We start from the raw sequence: 5,903 nt of genomic DNA on the forward strand, positions 1-5,903 counted from the left end.
TGTATATATATATATATATATATATACAGTGACTTTGAAAATAGACTAGTTAGTTCTTCAGAAATTACTTATAGTAGCATGGAATTACAAATATGATTAAAAAAACATTAATGTAGAGAGGCAATTCAGCTAAGCTAATTTTATATTGAGAAGAAGGGAAAAAAAAACCTTAGTTTAATTCATTCAATAAAACTGTTGGTGGTATACATGTTTGTGTATAAGCCAGTTATACTTTGTAAAAACAATGTGTAAGACCATTTTGGCAAATCAGAATTTTCTGCAGTATTTAAGTCACACAGAACTTATAAAATGTCAGAACTTATAAACACTAAAATGAAACGCATACTAAAAAAAAAGATTCACATTAGAAACATTTGAATTTTTCTAGTCATATTGAGGAACAAGGATGTTGATGTATTACAGGATGATTTGGAGCAATTAGTACTTTGAGCAACTAATTGATAAATGATCTTAAATCATAATAAGTGCAATGTAATACATTGGGAACATTACAATTTGATCACATTATTAACATAAATTGAAACTTATTTAATAGCTTTCCTGGAAAAAAAAGGATAAGTCACTCAAGCCATATAGGCAGTGCTCTGCTGATAATAGTAAAGCTAACAGAATTTTAAGATACATTTATAGATATACTAAATGCAAGCCAAATGGTAAATATTTCTTCATACAAATCATTATTGGCCTCACTTGGAATATTAATATTTGTGTGCTTTTAGTTTCCTTATTTAAGAAAGAACATTGACTTGTTGGAATGGTTTCAGAGGATGAGTCTGATGATGGGTTATCTTATGGCTATAGGTTGTCTCCACTTATTTTCTTTCAAGAAAAGGAAAGAGATGATCTTATTGAAGTTTAAAAGGTTACATGGGAGATCAATAGAAGGGTTTTTGATATATTTTGCTGAATTATAAAAACAACAGGAAAGGAGGACAAAAGTTTAAGATGTGGAAAAGACAGGCTAGGCTCCAGCTAATACTACTTTATTTTACAGAATGATTAGTTTAAGGAATGAACTACCACCAACAGCAGTGGAGACTAACAATTTGCAAGAGGTTAAGAGGAGAATCAATCAGTTCCTGAGAAATAAAGGCAGAGTTTAATTTATTTTCAATTTGGTGGGTGTATAAGGACAACCTTAAATGATCAAATGGTCCCTTGCTGTTTGTACCTTTCATCTATGATAATACATTTAAAAATGTACCATAAGGTAATTATTTTCAAAATAATGAATTGTAAATGAATGATTGGCCATGAAAAAAAAAGAAAAAAGATAGTGAAGCATTTTCACCAAGGTCCTTTTAAGGGGATGGATTTAACTGAAGAATACTTTAAACTGAATAACATCAACTATGCTCACTGTTTGTACACAAGTAATTTTTTGTATTTTACTCAACTCACACAATGGAAAATTATCCAGCTGTGACTTTTAAATAAAAGTAATTAACACTATCATTCCAAGTTAGTTTTCAGCCTTTAATTTGTAGAGCTGGAGAAACTAGGAAATATAAAAATGTGGAGTGTAATTAATCATAATCAATTATAGATATCAACTGTACCTTCTTTCCACTTCTCTTATATGTTTCAATTTCCACCTGGTTTGATTTTTACCCACAATCTTCATTCTTATTTAAATTAGACTACTAAACAACAAACTTTAGTACCATTATTCTAATTTTAAGATAAAAATGTATAATAACTACAATTAGTGCTTTGATTGTTATTATGACTTTTCCTCATTAGCTTAAATATCTTTCTCCACTTCTTGGTTTTTAGAAATTCCTGTCAGAACTAATCATTCATCCCTCAGTTTCCAAACTTATTAAAGTAAGTCACCTATTTTTGTCACCTAAGTAAAAAAAATCTTGGCTACCATGTAAGCTAATGCCTGTGGCTTGACTTGTAAATGTCAAACATTCCACATTCAAAACACATAACTCATCTGTCCTCATTCTTAAAAAGCAACCTTCTTGTATGAACAACTGTTGAGTCTCAAGAATTTGAGATAAGAAGAGTAAGATGTTAGTTTAGTTGTAGTATTTAAATATAACACAATTTTGGATAATGTTAGTACAATGAATTAAAAACTGATGCTCTATTAAAATTCATCTTATCAAAAATTAACTCCATTGTCACTGCCAGATTTTTGTAAAACATTAATATCCTCTGAAATTTAGGCTACATACTGAAGAGACATTCTACTATTTCTAGATAATTAAAACAAAAGATCTTTAACTTATTACTCAAACACTTAAGTTACAGGTACCAAATCATATGTAAATAAAATTTTAATAAGTATGCTATTCCTAGAACTACTTATAAAATAGAGGGAAAAATAGCACCATACAAAAGCATACTATCAAATGATCTATATAGTATATAACCATAACTATCCAAATTCAACTACAACCCCCTGTAAAAAGCATATGTACTAGTTTAAATGTGTTAGTACATCAGCATAAACATTACAACCTAACTTCTAACAACAGTTCATGCTCAGAGCAGCTGGATGTTTAGCTAAATAAATAAATTACTTTGGAAGTATCTTGTGCCAAATTAAATTTCCACCACGCACATAGACGTTAGATTTAAAAAACGTACGTGTAATTTGTAAATGTTACTTAATAATGTAAATTGTATACGATACATTTCGGGTTGACGTAGTTTTTCAATACAGGTTAAATACATCATATAATATTTATATAATGCTATTAATTATTACATATTAGTATTACTGCCATGCCGTATCGATGTTTTCTCCCTAGCTCTACATAATACATTGTCAAACTGAAGTTAACACTTATACATTATTAGTTTACATTAATTATAGTTAATACCAAATTACAACTTATCTGTTATCACTAGTTCAGTAGTTGCAACTTACAAGTTACAGTACTAAGTTAGGCGATACATATGTTTAACTTCATATATTATAAAAATTTAAACGTTTAGTCGTTAATATTACATTTACCTTCGAAGCAGTCGCCTATGTTCTGGTATTACTGGTAAATATTATGTTACTAACACCACAATGTACAACATAGGACCTCTACTAATGTTAATTATATTATAACACTTTCTTTCCGTCAAGTATACATCTTAAGGAGCGCCATCTTGTGAGCAGCGAGTAGAATAGTATTACATCCGGGATCTTTCAAATTCCAGAAATTCCTTTTCCAAGCTTCAACCACCCTAAATGAAGTTTTAATTGTAGAAAGTTAGAAGAAATATGTCAGGTAATAATAATAATGAACTCTCAACTTTTTTGACATAAGCAAAAAAAACTTTGAATTTCTTAGAAGGGAAAAGTAAACTTATATAGTATTTTTATAAGTTAATAAAACATTCATTTTAAACTAAATTTTCAAAATACATAAAATTTCAAAAGCTTACAGGATAACATTTGTAAGTTTTCACAAACAAATTATATATAATAACTTATATTTCATACACAAATAGAAATTGTAAATAAAGATAACAATTCAAAGAAACAGCAATCAGTTAAACTGTCAGTTATATATGTTGAACTTATAATTACACTTATAAGAGATATTTTAATTAAAGCATTTATAAACTAAGAAACTAATTAAAATTTCACACACAAAACTTGAGATAGTATAGATTTATGTGAAAACAAAAATAAAAGAATTATTTCATAGATAGGTTAGGGCGCTCAACTCGCAAGCTATAGGTCGCGGCTTCGAATCCCATAATCTAACATGCTTGCTTTTTCAGCCGCGGGGGCATTATAATGTTTCAGTCAATCCCATTATTCGATTAAAGTAGCCTAAGAGTTGGCACTCCCTCTAGTCTATTACTTTTAAATTAGGGACGGCTAGCGCAGACAGTCATCGAGCAGCTTTGGGCGAAAGTCAACAAACAAATAAAACAAACCAAGGCATGTAATTCAGCAAATAAGTTATGGAAGTGGAAAGGTTTGAAATAATTAACATTTAATTACAAAGACAAAATATAAACTGAAGGCTTAAATCAAAGTAATGTAATTTATATGTTAAAATGTTGACAAAACACTAATACTTGTGAAATTGATCAGCAGAGAATAATAATAAAAAAAACAAAACTGAACCTTTTCCTCCACCTTAAAAAAATTCAGAAACTGTTTTAACTACTTCTCTATCATAAGGTAGCGGGAAAAATCTGAAAATCCATAAGCATGACTTCTTTGGTGAATGTGAGTCTATGCCATGTCATTCTAAAAATTCGGGACACACTTAAAATCTTGTATTAATCTATTTAGATAAACATTTTGCCTTTAAGCCCGGTATTAAAATTATGTAATTTACGTATCTATACCACAAAGCGACTTGAATTTGTCTTTTTGTCTGTCCGTAATGGACATTTTCCAACTTTACATCCTCTGATAAACATGAAAATTTCAAGGGACCTTAGGGGATTCTAAAACACCTTTATTATTTTTCTAATTTATATGAATTTGTCAGCCATTTCACTTTCACCTCTCTGCCGTCGCTATTGCAGGCGAATGGCACACATGCACGCCGTCCCACCATCGTCATTAGGCCAACGAAGTATATGTCACACCTAATTGCGGTACCTTTGTTAATGACAGCTACATGCACAAGATATGTGCAAAAATACTCTTGTATATAAAATTCCAGAACTTCAGTAGAACAGAAGAAGTCTGAATGTTCCTCAACAGATACAACTAAAATACCACTTGTCTTTATCAGACACTCTTCGACATTTGCTCATGATGATGGAAAGCCTGCTTTCCTAAATTGCTCAGGTTATTGGATTTCTTTTCTGATGCTAAGTTTATTCTGTTGATTTTTCGTGGTTTTGAAGATTAAGACTAAAATTTCACTGATGGACAGATATGTTATTATTCTAGCACCTACGTAATGATTTTTACGTCGTCATTACTCATATATATATAATAAAAGTTAGCCTTGTATAACAATGAATTGATGAAATTCTCAAAAGTTACATTTTCGTTTCAAAATTCAGTGAAATATTTTATCGTAGGGAGATCTAACATTGTAAAGAACGCGTATATTATAACACTTGTAGCCAAATGTTCCAGAACATAATAGAGCTACATTTATTTATTTATTTATTGTAGAATTAGAGTAAAATGCCATTCTTGTTAGAATAGCTCTTATATTTTCCATTAATTATTTGTTAAATGGCATAAATGTAAGAAAATTATTTGATTATATTCTAAAAGCGTATAACAAAAGTATAATAAAAAACTCAGTAAATTGATAACTTCCTCCTAATATCTTTGTACATATTTTTTACTACTGTATTCATATATAAACATGTGACACATTAGTTCAACGCACTTTCTTCAGCAATCTTAGTTTAAAAAAATAACTCAAAGATATCAAGTTGAGACAAGGTACTTAACACGAAGACCTCTTTTTTTTTAACAGTTTGTAACTCAAATTTATTAACGATTAAAATGGTCTCATATGTTGTTAAACGGTATTTCTTAAAATACTTTTATCGTTATATTATATTACTTCTATAATTAAATCCTTTGTTATGTATATTTATTGATAATAATGTAACGAATTTCTCAAAATGCTGTTAAAAAAGAAATATATCTAGTATTATCAAGTAAACTTCCTTTTAAATTAAAAATAATTCCGTACAAACTGATTGCAGGATATGTGGTTAACGTTAAAAGAAAATTAAAATTTCAAATTACAAGTTAAATTTAATTTCTATGTTTGCCTGATAAGTCTCTTAGAGTTAAAACAACATATGAACGTAACGATTAGCCTCGAAAGCTTTTGTTTTATTTAAGTGTCTTTACAAATAATCCATTTTCAGATAAAAAGCTAAGAGCTATGAATAATTACATCACTGCACTGCTCCTGTGTTCCTTCAATTAATCA

The 5,903-nt window shown here is 29.3% G+C and overlaps 1 protein-coding gene across 5 annotated transcripts in view; it reads right to left on the reverse strand.

Moving 5' to 3' along the window:
• The window catches only part of LOC106465151 (serine/threonine-protein kinase PAK mbt-like), a 30,413-nt gene extending 27,270 nt beyond the window's left edge, over positions 1-3,143 (reverse strand). For 4 of the 5 annotated variants that reach the window (XM_013925353.2, XM_022393498.1, XM_022393491.1 and 1 more), the window contains exon 1: positions 2,993-3,143. The gene's annotated coding sequence lies outside the window, so the exon portion shown is untranslated. The remainder of the gene's footprint in view (positions 1-2,992) is intronic. The other variant, XM_022393487.1, reaches the window with a different exon arrangement.
• Positions 3,144-5,903: the final 2,760 nt, after the last annotated feature.

This window comes from Limulus polyphemus, unplaced genomic scaffold (genome assembly GCF_000517525.1).
Source record: "Limulus polyphemus unplaced genomic scaffold, Limulus_polyphemus-2.1.2 Scaffold66, whole genome shotgun sequence".
Classification (NCBI taxonomy): Eukaryota; Metazoa; Arthropoda; class Merostomata; order Xiphosura; family Limulidae; genus Limulus; species Limulus polyphemus.